Source organism: Manis pentadactyla, chromosome 10 (assembly GCF_030020395.1).
Source record: "Manis pentadactyla isolate mManPen7 chromosome 10, mManPen7.hap1, whole genome shotgun sequence".
Taxonomy (NCBI): domain Eukaryota; kingdom Metazoa; phylum Chordata; class Mammalia; order Pholidota; family Manidae; genus Manis; species Manis pentadactyla.
Genome location: NC_080028.1, coordinates 71,751,997 through 71,769,424, shown reverse-complemented (window position 1 = coordinate 71,769,424; position 17,428 = coordinate 71,751,997). Strand labels below are relative to the sequence as shown.

At 45.4% G+C, this 17,428-nt stretch overlaps 1 long non-coding RNA gene across 1 annotated transcript; it reads left to right on the top strand.

Moving 5' to 3' along the window:
- The first annotated feature begins 6,574 nt into the window (after positions 1 to 6,574).
- LOC130679127 (uncharacterized) lies at positions 6,575 to 16,520 on the top strand. The gene is made up of 2 exons (XR_008992118.1): positions 6,575 to 7,036; positions 13,238 to 16,520. It is a non-coding gene; the product is annotated as an uncharacterized LOC130679127 (long non-coding RNA).
- The last annotated feature ends 908 nt before the right edge of the window (positions 16,521 to 17,428 follow it).

Sequence of the window (17,428 nt, the reverse complement as noted above, 5' to 3'; positions counted from 1 at the left end):
GCTCTTCTCTGCTCATGAAAACATGAGCGCATCTCTGCCTTCGGGCCTTTACTCCTGTGCCGCCAACACACTCACACACAGCTGCTGTCCCTACTCCCAACTCTGGAACTGCAGCCATGGCCTCAGTTTGCTATTGTGTCAGAAAGGCTGCCACTGACTACATAAATAGCTCCTCCGGTTATGGGATTCACTGCTACCTGACGCTGTTTACAGATAATTCTGTGATAACATCTAAATCTTCACCACAGCATACAGCTCCAAAAGCGGAGACTGTGTCGGTACCTAAGACAGCGCCTGGCACTGCAGACCGAGCCCATTCCAAATCTCACCTGAAAACCCGGGCGTGTTGTGATGCGTGCTGGCCACATGGAAACCAGAGCGTGTGCTCTGGCCAGCTGCATCCAGGGAGCTCGGTTTCAACGCTCCCCAGAAAGGGTTCTTGAGACCAGTTCTCCCACTCCGACCTGACCCAACGCCGAATGCCCCAGAGGTGGAGCTGCTGTGGGGTGCAGCCATGCTCATCCCAAAACCCCCACTGCCAGTGGGGCCTGCTGACGCCCTGGATGTGAAGGGCGAGGAGAGGGTGCTGCCGTTCACTGATGTCTTGTTCCCACAGCTGGTGGTTTGGGTCACGGCTCCAAAGCCCGAGGTCATGGCTGTAAGAAAGGAGGAAACATGGATCATTGCCTTGTCCCATACACAAAAGTAAATTCAAAATGGATCGAACCCATGAATGTAAGCCATGATACCATAAAACTCTTAGAGAAAGACAGGCAAAAGTCCCTTGGACATATACATGAGTGACTTCCCATGAATATATCTCTCCAGGCAAGGGAAAGAAAAGCAAAAATGAACAACTGGAACTATATCCAGCTTAAAAGCTTCTGTACAGTAAAGGGCACCACCAACAGAACAAAAGGGCATCCTCCAGTATGGGAGAATATATTCATAAATGACAGATCCGATTAAGGGTTGACATCCAAAATATATAAAGAGCTAACTCACCTCAACAAACAAAAAGCAAATATTGCAATAAAAAAATGGCCAGGGGAGCTGAACAGGCAGTTCTCCAAAGAAGAAATTCTGATGGCAAATAGACACATGAAAGGATGCGCCACATCGCTTGCCACCAGCGAAATGCAAACTAAAAGCACAATGAGGTATCACCTCACACCAGTAAGGATCACCGCCATCCAAAACACAAACAACAACAAATGTTGTCGAGGATGTGGAGAAAGGGGAACCTCCTATGATGGTCGTGGTAATGTAAAATCGTTCAACCATTGTGGAAAGCAATATCGAGGATCCTGAAAAAGCTCAAAATAGAAATACCATTTGACACAGGAATACCGCTCCGTGGAATTTACTCTAGGAATACATCAGCCCAGTATGAAAAAGACGTATGCACCCCTATATTTATCGCAGCACTACTTACAACAGCCAAGAAATGGAAACAACCTTCATGTCCATCAGTAGATGAACAGGTAAAAAAATGTGATACATATGCACAATGGAATATAATTCAGCCATAAGAAGAAAACAAATCCTACCATTTACAACAACACGGATGGAGCTAGAGGGGACTATACTCATGAAATAACGCAGGTGGACAAAGATAAATAACAAATGATTTCACTCATATGTGGAGCATAAGAACAAAGAAAAACTGAAGGAAGAAAAGAGCTGCAGAATTGCAGAACCCAAAAATCCTACCATTTGCAGCAACATGGATGGAGATAGAGGGGACTATGCTCAGTGAAATAAGCCAGGTGGAGAAAGACAAGTAAGAAATGATATCACTCATATGTGGAGCATAAGAGCAAAGAAAACTGAAGGAAGAAAAGAGCTGCAGAATTGCAGAACCAAAAAATGAACTAACAGTTACCAAAAGGAAGGGGACTGAGGAGTATGGGAGGGAAGGGAGGGATAAGGGATGGGGAAAAGAAACGGGGCCTTATGATTGGCATGTATAATGTAGGGGGGGCACGGGAAGTTCTGAGCAACACACAGAGGACAAGTAGTGATTCTACAGTACCTCAGTACACTGATGGACAGTGACTGTAATGGGGTATGGGGGATCATTTGGTGAAGGGGGAAGCCTAGTAAACATAATGATCTGCATGTCATTGTAGACGGATACCAAAAATAAGTACATTTTGAAAGGCCATGAATGATCTTCTTTTCTGCCTGTCTCTTAATGTCATTTTATCCCCCTTTCCTTTCTAAACCTCCAGCCACACCTGGCTCTTCTGTGCTCATGAAAACATGAGCGCATCTCTGCCTTCGGGCCTTTACTCCTGTGCCGCCAACACACTCACACACAGCTGCTGTCCCTGCTCCCAACTCTGGAACTGCGGCCATGGCCTCAGTTTGCTATTGTGTCAGAAAGGCTGCCACTGACTACATAAATAGCTCCTCCGGTTATGGGATTCACTGCTACCTGACGCTGTTTACAGATAATTCTGTGATAACATCTAAATCTTCACCACAGCATACAGCTCCAAAAGCGGAGACTGTGTCGGTTCCTAAGACAGCGACTCGCACTGCAGACCGAGCCCATTCCAAATCTCACCTGAAAACCCGGGCGTGTTGTGATGCATGCTGGCCACATGGAAACCAGAGGGTGTGCTCTGGCCAGCTGCACCCAGGGAGTTTGGATTCAAGGCTCCCCAGAAAGGATTCTTGAGACCAGTTCTCCCATTCTGTTCTGACGGAGAGCCAAATGCCCCAGTGGTGGTGATGCTGTGGGGGGCAGCCACGCTTGTGCCAAAACCCCCACTGCCAGTGGGGCCTGCTGACACCCTGAACGTGAAGGGCACTGAGATGGTCCTGCCCAACCCTGAAGTACTGGTCCCACAGGTGGTGGTCTTGGTCACTGCTCCAAAGCCGGAGGTGATGGCTGCAAAAAAGGAGGAAACATGGATCATTGTCTAACTCCATACACAAAAGTAAATTCGAAATTCATCGAACCCCTGAATGGAAGCCATGAAACCATAAAACGCTTACAGAAGGACAGGCGAAAATATCTTGGACATAAACATGAGTGACTTCTTCATGAGCATATCGCTCCAGGGAAAGAAAAGCAAAAATGAACAAATGGGACCATATCAAGCTTAAAAGCTTCTGTACAGTAAAGGGCACCACCAATAGAACAAAAGGGCATCCTCCAGCATGGGAGAATATATTCATAAATGACAGATCCGATTAAGGGTTGACATCCAAAATATATAAAGAGCTAACACACCTCAACAAACAAAAAGCAAATATTGCAATAAAAAAATGGCCAGGGGAACTGAACAGGCAGTTCTCCAAAGAAGAAATTCTGATGGTAAACAGACACATGAAAGGATGCGCCACATCGCTTGCCCCAGCGAAATGCAAACTAAAAGCACAATGAGGTATCACCTCACACCAGTAAGGATCACCGCCATCCAAAACACAAACAACAACAAATGTTGTCGAGGATGTGGAGAAAGGGGAACCTCCTATGATGGTCGTGGTAATGTAAAATCGTTCAAGCATTGTGGAAAGCAATATGAAGTTTCCTCAAAAACCTAAAAATGGAAATACCGTTTGACACAGAAATATCGTTCCGTGGAATTTACGCTAGGAATACAGCAGCCCAGTATGGAAAAGACGTATGCACCCCTATGATTATCACAGCACTATTTACAACAGCCAAGAAATGGAAACAACCTACATGTCCATCAGTAGATGAATGTATGCACAATGGAATATAATTCAGCCATAAGAAGAAAACAAATCCTACCATTTGCAACAACATGGATGGAGCTAGAGGGAACTATGCTCAGTGAAAAAAGCCAGGTGGAGAAAGACAAGTAACAAATGATATCACTCATATGTGTGAGCATAAGAACAAATGATATCACTCATATGGGAGCATAAGAACAAAGAAAAACTGAAGGAAGGACAGAGCAGCAGAATTACACAACCCAAAAATGAACTAACAGCTACGAAAGTGAAAGGGACTGAGGTGTATGGGTGCGAAAGGAGGGATAAGGGTTGGGGGAAAGAAACGGGGCCTTATGACTGGCATGTATAATGTAGGGGGGGCACGGGAAGGTCTGAGCAACACACAGAGGACAAGTAGTGATTCTACAGTACCTCAGTACACTGATGGACAGTGATTGTAATGGGGTATGGGGAGTCATTTGGTGAAAGGGAAGCCTAGTAAACAATGATCTGCATGTCATTGTAGACTGATACCAAACGTCAGTACATTTTAAAAGGCCATGAATGATCTTCTTTTCTGCCTGTCTCTTAATGTCATTTAATCCCACGTTCCTTTTTAAACCTCCAGCCACACCTGGCTCTTCTCTGCTCATGAAAACATGAGCGCATCTCTGCCTTCGGGCCTTTACTCCTGTGCCGCCAACACACTCACACACAGCCACTGTCCCTGCTCCCAACTCTGGAACTGCGGCCATGGCCTCAGTTTGCTATTGTGTCAGAAAGGCTGCCACTGACTACATAAATAGCTCCTCCGTTTATGGGATTCACTGCTACCTGACGCTGTTTACAGATAATTCTGTGATAACATCTAAATCTTCACCACAGCATACAGCTCCAAAAGCGGAGACTGTGTCGGTTCCTAAGACAGCGCCTGGCACTGCAGACCGAGCCCATTCCAAGTCTCACCTGAAAACCCGGGCGTGTTGTGATGCGTGCCGGCCACATGGAAACCAGAGGGTGTGCTCTGGCCAGCTGCACCCAGGGAGTTTGGATTCAAGGCTCCCCAGAAAGGATTCTTGAGACCAGTTCTCCCACTCCGTTCGGACGGAGAGCCAAATGCCCCATTGGTCGAGATGCTGTGGGGGGCAGCCACACTTGTCCCAAAGCCCGCACTGCCAGTGGGGCCTGCTGACACCCTGAATGTGAAGGGCACTGAGATGGTCCTGCCCAACCCTGAAGTACTGGTCCCACAGGTGGTGGTCTTGGTCACTGCTCCAAAGCCGGAGGTGATGGCTGCAAAAAAGGAGGAAACATGGATCATTGTCTAACTCCATACACAAAAGTAAATTCGAAATTGATCGAACCCCTGAATGGAAGCCATGAAACCATAAAACGCTTACAGAAGTACAGGCGAAAATATCTTGGACATAAACATGAGCGACTTCTTCTTGAGCATAGCGCCCCAGGGAAAGAAAAGCAAAAATGAACAAATGGGACGATATCAAGCTTTAAAGCTTCTGTACAGTAAAGGGCACGACCAACAGAACAAAAGGGCATCCTCCAGTATGGGAGAATATATTCATAAATGACAGATCCGATTAAGGGTTGACATCCAAAATATTTAAAGAGCTAACATACCTCAACAAACAAAAAGCAAATATTGCAATAAAAAAATGGCCAGGGAAGCTGAACAGGCAGTTCTCCAAAGAAGAAATACTGATGGTAAACAGACACATGAAAGGATGCGCCACATCGCTTGCCACCAGCGAAATGCAAACTAAAAGCACAATGAGGTATCACCTCACACCAGTAAGGATCACCGCCATCCAAAACACAAACAACAACAAATGTTGGCGAGGATGTAGAGAAAGGGGAACCTCCTATGATGGTCGTGGTAATGTAACATTTTTCAACCATTGTGGAAAGCAATATCGAGGATCCTCAAAAAGCTCAAAATAGAAATACCATTTGACACAGGAATACCGCTCCATGGAATTTACTCTAGGAATATGCAGGCCAGTATGCAAAAGACGTATGCACCCCTATGTTTATCGCAGCACTATTTACAACAGCCAAGAAATGGAAACAACCTACATGTCCATCAGTAGATGAATGTATGCACAATGGAATATAATTCAGCCATAAGAAGAAAACAAATCCTACCATTTGCAACAACATGGATGGAGCTAGAGGGAACTATGCTCAGTGAAATAAGCCAGGTGGAGAAAGACAAGTAACAAATGATATCACTCATATGTGGAGCATAAGAGCAAAGAAAAACTGAAGGAAGAAAAGAGGTGCAGAATTGCAGAACTAAAAAATGAGCTAACAGTTACCAATGGGAAAGGGACTGAGGAGTATGGGAGGGAGGGGAGGAATAAGGGATGGGGAAAAGAAACGGGGTCTTATGATTGGCATTTATAATGTAGGTTGGGCACAGGAAGGTCTGAGCAACACAGAGAGGACAAGTAGTGATTCTACCGTACCTCAGTACACTGATGGACAGTGACTGTAATGGGTTGTGGGGGTTCATTTGGTGAAGGGGGAAGCCTAGTAAACATAATGATCTGCATGTCATTGTAGACTGATACCAAAAGTCAGTACATTTTAAAAGGCCATGAATGATCTTCTTTTCTGCCTGTCTCTTAATGCCATTTTATCCCACGTTTCTTTTTAAACCTCTAGCCACACCTGGCTCTTCTCTGCTCATGAAAACATGCGCGCATCTCCGCCTTCGGGCCTTTATACCTGGGCCGCCAACACACTCACACACAGCCGCTGTCCCTGCTCCCAACTCTGGAACTGCGGCCATGGCCACAGTTTGCTATTGTGTCAGAAAGGCTGCCACTGACTACATAAATAGCTCCTCCGTTTATGGGATTCACTGCTACCTGACGCTGTTTACAGATAATTCTGTGATAACATCTAAATCTTCACCACAGCATACAGCTCCAAAAGCGGAGACTGTGTCGGTTCCTAAGACAGCGACTCGCACTGCAGACCGAGCCCATTCCAAATCTCACCTGAAAATCCGGGCGTGTTTTGATGCGTGCTGGCCACATGGAAACCAGTGGGTGTGCTCTGGCCAGCTGCACCCAGGGAGTTTGGATTCAAGGCTCCCCAGAAAGGATCCTTGAGACCAGTTCTCCCACTGTGTTCTGACGGAGAGCCAAATGCCCCAGTGGTCGAGATGCTGTGGGGGGCAGCCACGCTTGTCCCAAATCCCCCACTGCCAGTGGGGCCTGCTGACACCCTGAATGTGAAGGGCACTGGGATGGTCCTGCCAAACCCTGAAGTACTGGTCCCACAGGTGGTGGTCTGGGTCACTGCTCCAAAGCCGGAGGTGATGGCTGCAAAAAGGAGGAAACATGGATCATTGTCTAACTCCATACACAAAAGTAAATTCGAAATTGATCGAACCCGTGAATGGAAGCCATGAAACCATAAAACGCTTACAGAAGGACAGGCGAAAATATCTTGGACATAAACATGAGCGACTTCGTGAGCATGTCGCTCCAGGGAAAGAAAAGCAAAAATGAACAAATGGGACCATATCAAGCTTAAAAGCTTCTGTACAGTAAAGGGCACCACCAACAGAACAAAAGGGCATCCTCCAGTATGGGAGAATATATTCATAAACGACAGATCCGATTAAGGGTTGACATCCAAAATATATAAAGAGCTAACACACCTCAACAAACAAAAAGCAAATATTGCAATAAAAAAATGGCCAGGGGAGCTGAACAGGCAGTTCTCCAAAGAAGAAATTCTGATGGCAAATAGACACATGAAAGGATGCGCCACATCGCTTGCCACCAGCGAAATGCAAACTAAAAGCACAATGAGGTATCACCTCACACCAGTAAAGATCCCCGCCATTCAAAACACAAACAACAAAAAATGTTGGCGAGGATGTGGAGAAAGGGGAACCTCCTTTGATGGTCGTAGTAATGTAAAATCGTTCAACCATTGTGGAAAGCAATATGAAGGTTCCTCAAAACCGTGAAAGTGGAAATACCATTTGACACAGAAATACCGTTCCGTGGAATTTACTCTAGGAATACAGCAGCTCAGTATGGAAAAGACGTATGCACCCCTATGTTTATCGCAGCACTATTTACAACAGCCAAGAAATGGAAACAACCTACAAGTCCATCAATAGATGAATGTATGCACAATGGAATATAATTCAGCCATAAGAAGAAAACACATCGTACCATTTGCAACAACATGGATGGAACTACCGGGAACTATGCTCAGTGAAATAAGCCAGGTGGAGAAAGACAAGTAACAAATGATATCACTCATATGTGGAGCATAAGAACAAAGAAAAACCGAAGGAAGGAAAGAGCAGCAGAATTACAGAACCCAAAAATGAACTAACAGTTAGCAAAGGGAAAGGGACTGAGGAGTATGGGTGGGAAGGGAGGGATAAGGGTTGGGGGAAAGAAACGGGGCCTTATGATTGGCATGTATAATGTAGGGGGGGCACGGGAAGGTCTGAGCAACACAGAGAGGACAAGTAGTGATTCTACAGTACCTCAGTACACTGATGGACAGTGACTGTGATGGGGCATGGGGTGTCATTTGGTGAAGAGGGAAGCCTAGTAAACATAATGATCTGCATGTCATTGTAGACTGATACCAAAAATAAGTACATTTTAAAAGGCCATGAATGATCTTCTTTTCTGCCTGTCTCTTAATGTCATTTAATCCCACGTTCCTTTTTAAACCTCTAGCCACACCTGGCTCTTCTCTGCTCATGAAAACATGAGCGCATCTCTGCCTTCGGGCCTTTACTCCTGTGCTGCCAACACACTCACCCCCAGCCGCTGTCCCTGCTCCCAACTCTGGAACTGCGGCCATGGCCTCAGTTTGCTATTGTGTCAGAAAGGCTGCCACTGACTACATAAATAGCTCCTCCGGTTATGGGTTTCACTGCTACCTGACGCCGTTTACGGATAACTTCTGTGTTAACATCTAAATCTTCACCACAGCTTACAGCTCCGAAAGCAGAGAATGTGTCAGCACCTAATGCAGCGCCTGGCACTGCAGACCGAGCCCATTCCAAATCTCACCTGAAAACCCGGGCATTTTCTGATGCATGCTGTCCACATGGAAACCAGAGGGTGTGCTCTGGCCAGCTGCACCCAGGGAGTTTGGATTCAAGGCTCCACTGAAAGGGTTCTTGAGACCAGTTCTCCCACTCTGTTCTGATGCAGAGCCAAATGCCCCAGTGGTGGAGCTCCTGTGGGGGCCAGCCTCGCTTGTCCCAAAGCCCCCACTGCCAGTGGGTTCTGTTGACACCCTGGATGTGAAGGGCGCTGAGTTGGTGCTGCCAAACCCTGAAGTACTGTTCCCACAGCTGGTGGTCTGTGTCACAGCTCCAAAGCCGGAGGTGATGGCTGCAAAAAAGGAGGAAACATGGATCATTGTCTAACCCCATACACAAAAGTATATTCGAAATTGATCGAACCCCTGAATGGAAGCCATGAAACCATAAAACTCTTAGAGAAGGACAGGCGAAAATATCTTGGACATAAACATGAGCGACTTCTTCGTGAGCATATCGCTCCAGGGAAAGAAAAGCAAAAATGAATAAATGGGACTATATCCAGCTTAAAAGCTTCTGTACTGTAAAGGGCACCACCAACAGAACAAAAGGGCATCCTCCAGTATGGGAGAATATATTCATAAATGACAGATCGGATAAAGGGTTGACATCCAAAATATATAAAGACCTAACACACCTCAACAATCAAAAAGCAAATATTCCAATAAAAATGTGGGCAGGGGAGCTGAACAGGCACTTGTCCAAAGAATAAATTCAGGTGCCCAATAGACACAGGAAAAGAGGCACCACATCACTTGTCATCAGAGAAAAGCTAATTAAAACCACAATGAGATATCACCTCACACCAGTAAGGATCGCCACCATCCAAAAGACAAACCACAACAAATGTTGGCAAGGATGTGGAGAGAGGGGAACCCTCCTACAGTGTTGGTGGGAATGTAAATTCGTTCAACCACTGTGGGAAGCAATATGGAGGTTCCTCAAAAAGCTCAAAGTAGAAATATCATTTGACCCAGCAATACCGCTCCCAGGAATTTACCCTAGGAACACAGCAGCCCGTTTTGAAAAAGACAGATGTACCCCTTTGTTTATCGCAGCACTATTTACAACAGCCAAGAAATGGAAACAACCTATGTGTCCATCAGTAGAGGAATGTATGCACAATGGAATAAAATTCAGCCACAAGAAGAAAACAATTCCTACCATTTCCAAGAACATGCTTGGAGCTAGAGGATATTATGCTGAGTGAAATAAGCAAGGCGGAGAAAGACAAGTACCAAATGATTTCACTTATCTCTGGAGTATAAGAGCAAAGGAAAAACTGAAGGAACAAAACAGCAGCACAATCACAGAACCCAAGAATGGACTACCAGTTACCAAAGAGAAAGGGACTGAGGAGGATGGGTGGGAAGGGAGGTATAAGGGCAGCGAAAAAGAAAAGGTGCATTATGATTAGCGTGTATAATGTGGTTGGGCACGGGGAGTGCTAGGCTACACAGGAAGATGAGTAGTGATTCTACAGCATGTTACTACACTGATGGACAATGAATCCAATGGGGTTTGTGCGGGGTACTTGGTGAAGAGGGGAGCCAAATAAACATAACGTTCTTAAGGTAATTGTAGATAGATACCAAAAAGAATAAAACATTTTAAAAGGCCGTGAATGATCTTCCTTTCTGCCTGTCTCTTAATGTCATTTTATTCCACTTTCCTTTATAACCTCTAGCCACACCTGGCTCTTCTCTGCTCATGAAAACATAAGCTCATCTCTGCCTTCGGCCTTTGCTCCTGTGCCTGCAACGTCCTCACCCCCAGCCACTGTCCCTGCTCCCAACTCTGGAACCGTGGCCATGGCCTCAGTTTGCTATTGTCTCAGAAAGGCTGCCGCTGACTATATAAATAGCTCCTCCGGCTACAGGTTTCACTGCGACCTGACGCTGTTTACAGATAACTTCTGTGATAACATCTAAATCTTCACCACAGCATACAGCTCCGAAAGCGGAGACTGTGTCAGCACTTAAGACAGCGGCTGGCACTGCAGACCGAGCCCATTCCAAATCTCACCTGAAAACCCGGGCGTGTTCTGATGCATGCTGTCCTCATGGAAACCAGAGGGTGTGCTCTGGCCAGCTGCACCCAGGGAGTTTGGATTCAAGGCTCCACTGAAAGGGTTCTTGAGACCAGTTCTCCCACTCTGTTCTGATGCAGAGCCAAGTGCCCCAGTGGTGGAGCTCCTGTGGGGGGCAGCCTCGCTTGTCCCAAAGCCCCCACTGCCAGTGGGTTCTGTTGACACCCTGGATGTGAAGGGCGCTGAGTTGGTGCTGCCAAACCCTGAAGTACTGTTCCCACAGCTGGTGGTCTGTGTCACAGCTTCAAAGCCGGAGGTGATGGCTGCAGAAAAGGAGGAAACATGGATCACTGTCTAACCCCATACACAAAAGTAAATTTGAAATTGATCGAACCCGTGAATGGAAGCCATGAAACCATAAAACGCTTAGAGAAGGACAGGCGAAAATATCTTGGACATAAACATGAGCGACTTCTTCGTGAGCATATCGCTCCAGGGAAAGAAAAGCAAAAATGAATAAATGGGACTATATCCAGCTTAAAAGCTTCTGTACAGTAAAGGGCACCACCAACAGAACAAAAGGGCATCCTCCAGTATGGGAGAATATATTCATAAATGACAGATCCGATTAAGGGTTGACATCCAAAATATATAAAGACCTAACACACCTCAACAAACAAAAAGCAAATATTCCAATAAAAATGTGGGCAGGGGAGCTGAACAGGCACTTGTCCAAAGAATAAATTCAGGTGCCCAATAGACACAGGAAAAGAGGCACCACATCACTTGTCATCAGAGAAAAGCTAATTAAAACCACAATGAGATATCACCTCACACCAGTAAGGATCGCCACCATCCAAAAGACAAACCACAACAAATGTTGGCACGATGTGGAGAGAGGGGAACCCTCCTACAGTGTTGGTGGGAATGTAAATTCGTTCAACCACTGTGGGAAGCAGTATGGAGCTTCCTTAAAAAGGTCAAAATAGAAATCCCATTTGACCCAGGAATCCCACTTGTAGGAATTTACCCTAAGGGAAGCAGCAGCCCGTTTTGAAAAAGGCAGATGCACCCCTATGTTTATCTCAGCACTATTTACAATAGCCAAGAAATGGAAGCAACCTAAATGTCCATCAGTAGATGAATGGATAAAGAAGATGAGGTACATATACACAATGGAATATTATTCAGCCAAAAGAAGAAAACAAATCCTACCATTTGCAACAACAGGGATGAAGCTGGAGGGTATTTTGCTCATTGAAATAAGCCAGGTGGAGAAAGGCAAGTACCAAATGATTTCACTCATATGTGGAGTATAAGAGCAAAGAAAAACTGAAGGAACAGAACAGCAGCAGAATCACAGAACCCAAGAATGGACTACCTATTGAAATGGACTAAAGGGAAAGGGACTGAGCAGGATGGGTGAGAAGGGAGGGATAAAGGTAGGAAAAAGAAAGGAGGCATTACAAATCACATATATAATGTGGGCGGGGGGCAAAGGAGGGCTGGGCCACACAGAGAAGACAAGTGGTAATTCTACAGCATCTTACTACACTGATGGACAGTGACTATAATAGGGTTCGTGGGGGGACTTGTTGAAGGGGGAAGCCTAGTAAACATAATGTTCCTCATGTAATTGTAGATTAATACCAAAAAATAAAACATTTTAAAAGGCCGTGAATGATCTTCCTTACTGCCTGTCTCTTAACGTCATTTTATCCCACTTTCCTTTATAACCTCTAGCCACACCTGGCTCTTCTCTGCTCATGAAAACATAAGCTCATCTCTGCCTTCGGGCCTTTGCTCCTGTGCCTGCAACGTCCTCACCCCCAGCCGCTGTCCCTGCTCCCAACTCTGGAACCGCGGCCATGGCCTCAGTTTGCTATTGTCTCAGAAAGGCTGCCGCTGACTACATAAATAGCTCCTCCGGTTATGGGTTTCACTGCTACCTGACGCTGTTTACAGATAACTTCTGTGATAACATCTAAATCTTCACCACAGCATACAGCTCCGAAAGCGGAGACTGTGTCAGCACTTAAGACAGCGGCTGGCACTGCAGACCGAGCCCATTCCAAATCTCACCTGAAAACCCGGGCGTGTTCTGATGCATGCTGTCCTCATGGAAACCAGAGGGTGTGCTCTGGCCAGCTGCACCCAGGGAGTTTGGATTCAAGGCTCCACTGAAAGGGTTCTTGAGACCAGTTCTCCCACTCTGTTCTGATGCAGAGCCAAGTGCCCCAGTGGTGGAGCTCCTGTGGGGGGCAGCCTCGCTTGTCCCAAAGCCCCCACTGCCAGTGGGTTCTGTTGACACCCTGGATGTGAAGGGCGCTGAGTTGATGCTGCCAAACCCTGAAGTACTGTTCCCACAGCTGGTGGTCTGTGTCACAGCTTCAAAGCCGGAGGTGATGGCTGCAGAAAAGGAGGAAACATGGATCACTGTCTAACCCCATACACAAAAGTAAATTCGAAATTGATCGAACCCCTGAATGGAAGCCATGAAACCATAAAACTCTTAGAGAAAGACAGGCGAAAATATGTTGTACACAAACATGAGCGACTTCTTCTTGAACATATCTCTCCAGGGAAAGGACAGAAAAGGAAAAATAAACAAATGGGAGCAGCCCAGTTTGAAAAAGACAGATGCACCCCTATATTTATCGCAGCATTACTTACAACCGCTAAGAAACTGAAGCAACCTAAGTGTCCATAAGTATATGAATGGATAAAGAAGAGGTGGTACATATACACAATGGAATATTATTCACCCATAAGAAGTAAACAAATGCTACCATTTGCAACAACATGGATGTGCTAGAGGGTATTCTGCTCAGTGAAATAAGCCAGGCAGAGAAAGAAAAATACCAAATGATTTTACTCATAGGTGGAGTATAAGAACAAAGAAAAACTGAAGGAACAAAACAGCACCGGAATCACAGAACCCAAGAATGGACTAACAGTTACCAAAGGGAAAGGGACTGGGGAAGATGGTAGGGATGGGAGGTGTAAGGGTCTGGAAAAAGAATAGCACATATAATGTAGGGGGGTGGCCATGGGGACGTCTGTGCAACACAGAGAAGACAAGTAGTGATTCTACAACATCTTACTATGATGATGGATAGTGACTGTAATGGGGTGTGTGGCGTGGACTTGGTGAAAGGGGGAGCCTAGTGAACATAATGTTCCTCATGTAATTGTAAATTAATGATAACAAAATTTTTTAAAAAATAAAAGAAACATACAGATCTTCATTTTGTTCAATAAATTAGAAATTGTTAATACATAAAAAAAAAAAAAATGAGCAGAGTAGTTGAACAGTTCTCCAAAGAAGAAATTGCTCCACATCGTTAGTCATCAGAGAAATACAAATTAAAACCACAATGAGATATCCCTTCACACTAGGAAGGATCGCCACCATCCAAAAGACAAACAACAACCAATGTTGGCCAGGTTGTGGAGAAAGGGGAACCCTCCTAAACTGTTGGTAGGAATGCAAATTAGTTCAACCATTGTGGAAAGCAGTATGGAGCTTCCTTAAAAAGGTCAAAATAGAAATCCCATTTGACCCAGGAATCCCACTTGTAGGAATTTACCCTAAGGGAAGCAGCAGCCCGTTTTGAAAAAGGCAGATGCACCCCTATGTTTATCTCAGCACTATTTACAATAGCCAAGAAATGGAAGCAACCTAAATGTCCATCAGTAGATGAATGGATAAAGAAGATGAGGTACATATACACAATGGAATATTATTCAGCCAAAAGAAGAAAACAAATCCTACCATTTGCAACAACAGGGATGAAGCTGGAGGGTATTATGCTCAGTGAAATAAGCCAGGTGGAGAAAGGCAAGTACCAAATGATTTCACTCATATGTGGAGTATAAGAGCAAAGAAAAACTGAAGGAACAAAACAGCAGCAGAATCACAGAACCCAAGAATGGACTACCTATTGAAATGGACTAAAGGGAAAGGGACTGAGCAGGATGGGTGTGAAGGGAGGGATAAAGGCAGGAAAAAGAAAGGGGGCATTACAAATTGCATATATAATGTGGGCGGGGGGCAAAGGAGGGCTGGGCCACACAGAGAAGACAAGTGGTAATTCTACAGCATCTTACTACACTGATGGACAGTGACTATAATAGGGTTCGTGGGGGGACTTGTTGAAGGGGGAAGCCTAGTAAACATAATGTTCTTCATGTGATTGTAGATTAATACCAAAAAATAAAACATTTTAAAAGGCCGTGAATGATCTTCCTTACTGCCTGTCTCTTAACGTCATTTTATCCCACTTTCCTTTTTAAACCTCTAGCCACACCTGACTCTTCTCTGCTCATGAAAACATAAGCTCATCTCTGACTTCGGGCCTTTGCTCCTGTGCCTGGAATGCCCCCAACCCCAGCCGCTGTCCCTGCTCCCAACTCTGGAACCGCGGCCATGGCCTCCGTTTACTATTGTCTCAGAAAGGCTCCCACTCCCTACCTACATAGCTCCTCCGGACATGAGTTACACTGCTACCTGACGCTGTTTACCGATAACATCTGTCTCTTCACTACAGCGTAGAGTTCCAAGAGTGTAGACTATGTTGGTACTTAAAACAGCACCTTGGCTCTGCAGACCGAGCCCATTCCAAATCTCACCTGCAAGCACAGATGTGTTCGTAGGTGTGCTGGCCACATAGATGGCAAATAGTGTGCTCTGGCCAGCTGCACCAAGGGAGTTCTGACTCAGGCATCCCCAGAAAGGGGCCGTGCCACCAGTTCTCCCACTCCATCCTGCCACAAAGTTGAATACCCCAGGGGTGGAGCTGCTGTGGGGGGCTGACACGCTCATCCCAAAGTCCCCAGTGCCAGCGGGGCCTGCTGACACCCCGGATGTGACATGGGATGAGGGTGTGCTGCCACCGCTGATGGTGGTCTGGGTCGTAGATTCAAAGTCCGAGGTGGTGGCTGCAAAAGAGAAGGAAATGAGGATCACTGTCTAACCCTATACACAAAAGTATATTCGAAATGGATCAAAGACCTGAATGTAAGCCATGAAACCATAATACTCTTAGAAAAAACATAAGCAAAAGTCTCTTGGACATAAACATGAGTGACTTCTTCATGAACATATCTCCCCCAGCAAGTGAAACAAAAGCAAAAATGAACATATAGGACTATATCGTGCTGAAAAGCTTCTGTACAGGGAAGGACACCATCAATAGAACAAAAAGGCATCCTACAGTATGGGAGAATATATTCATAAATGACAGATCTAATAAAGGGTTGACATCAACAATGTATAAAGAGCTCACACACCTCAACAAACAAAAAGCAAATAATCCAATTAAAAAATGGGCAGAGGAGCTGAACAGACAGTTCTCCAAAGAAGAAATTCAGATGGCCAACAGACACATGAAAAGATGCTCCACATCGCTAGTCATCAGAGAATTGCAAATTAAAACCGCAATGAGATATCACCTCACACCAGTAAGGACTGCCACCATCAAAAAGACAAACAACAAAAAATGCTGGCTAGGATGCAGAGAAAGAGGAACCCTCCTCCCCTGCTGGTGGGAATGTAACTTAGTTCAATCACTGTGGAAAGCAGCATGGAGGTTCCTCAAAAAATTCAAAATAGAACTACCATTTGACCCAGGAATACCACCTCTAGGAATTTACCCTAAGAATGCAGCAGCCCAATTTTAAAAAGATAGATGCACCCCTATGTTTATCGCAGCACTATTTACAATAGCCAAGAAATGGAAGGAACCTAAGTGTCCATCAGTAGGTGAATGGATAAAGAAGATGTGATACATATACACAATGGAATATTAATCAGCCATAAGAAGAAAACAAATCCTACCATTTTCGTCAACATGGATGGAGCTAGAGGGTATTATGGTCAGTGAAATAAGCCAGATGGAGAAAGACAAGTACCAGATGATTTCACTCATCTCTGGAGTATAAGAACAAAGGAAAAACAGAAGGAATAAAACAGCAGCAGAATCACAGAACACAAGAAAGGACTCACAATTACCAAATAGAAAGGGACTGGGGAAGATAGGTGGAAAGGGAGGGAGAAGGGGTGGAAGAAGAAAGGGGGCCTTATGATTAACATGTATAATTTGGGGGGGGCATGGGGAGTGCTGTGCAACACATAGTAGACAAGTAGTGATTTTGCAGCATCTTACTACGCTGATGAACAGTGACTAATGGGGTATGTGGGGGGGACTTGGTGAACGGGGGAGTCTAGTAAACATAATGTTCCTCAAATAATTGTAGATTAATGATACCACAAAATAAAAAAATTGGAGGAAACAGCTGTGGTGCTGCCAAAGGCTGACAGGGTGCTGGAGATGGTGCCAAAAAGAGAGGCTGCGGGTTTCAATCCACAAAAACCTGACCACACGGTGCTGCCAAAGGTGGGCTGGGGTGGGGCCAGGGCTGCTGAGCTTCCCCCACCTAGGCTTACCTTACCCCAAACCCCCCAGGTGGCCTGGGTTATGCTATACGAGTCTGGGCCACCTTTCTCCCTTACCAGACCATAAACTCCGTAGGACAGGAACATCTCTCTCTGTAACTACCAAGCCCCACACAAATCAAGGCTCAGTACGTGT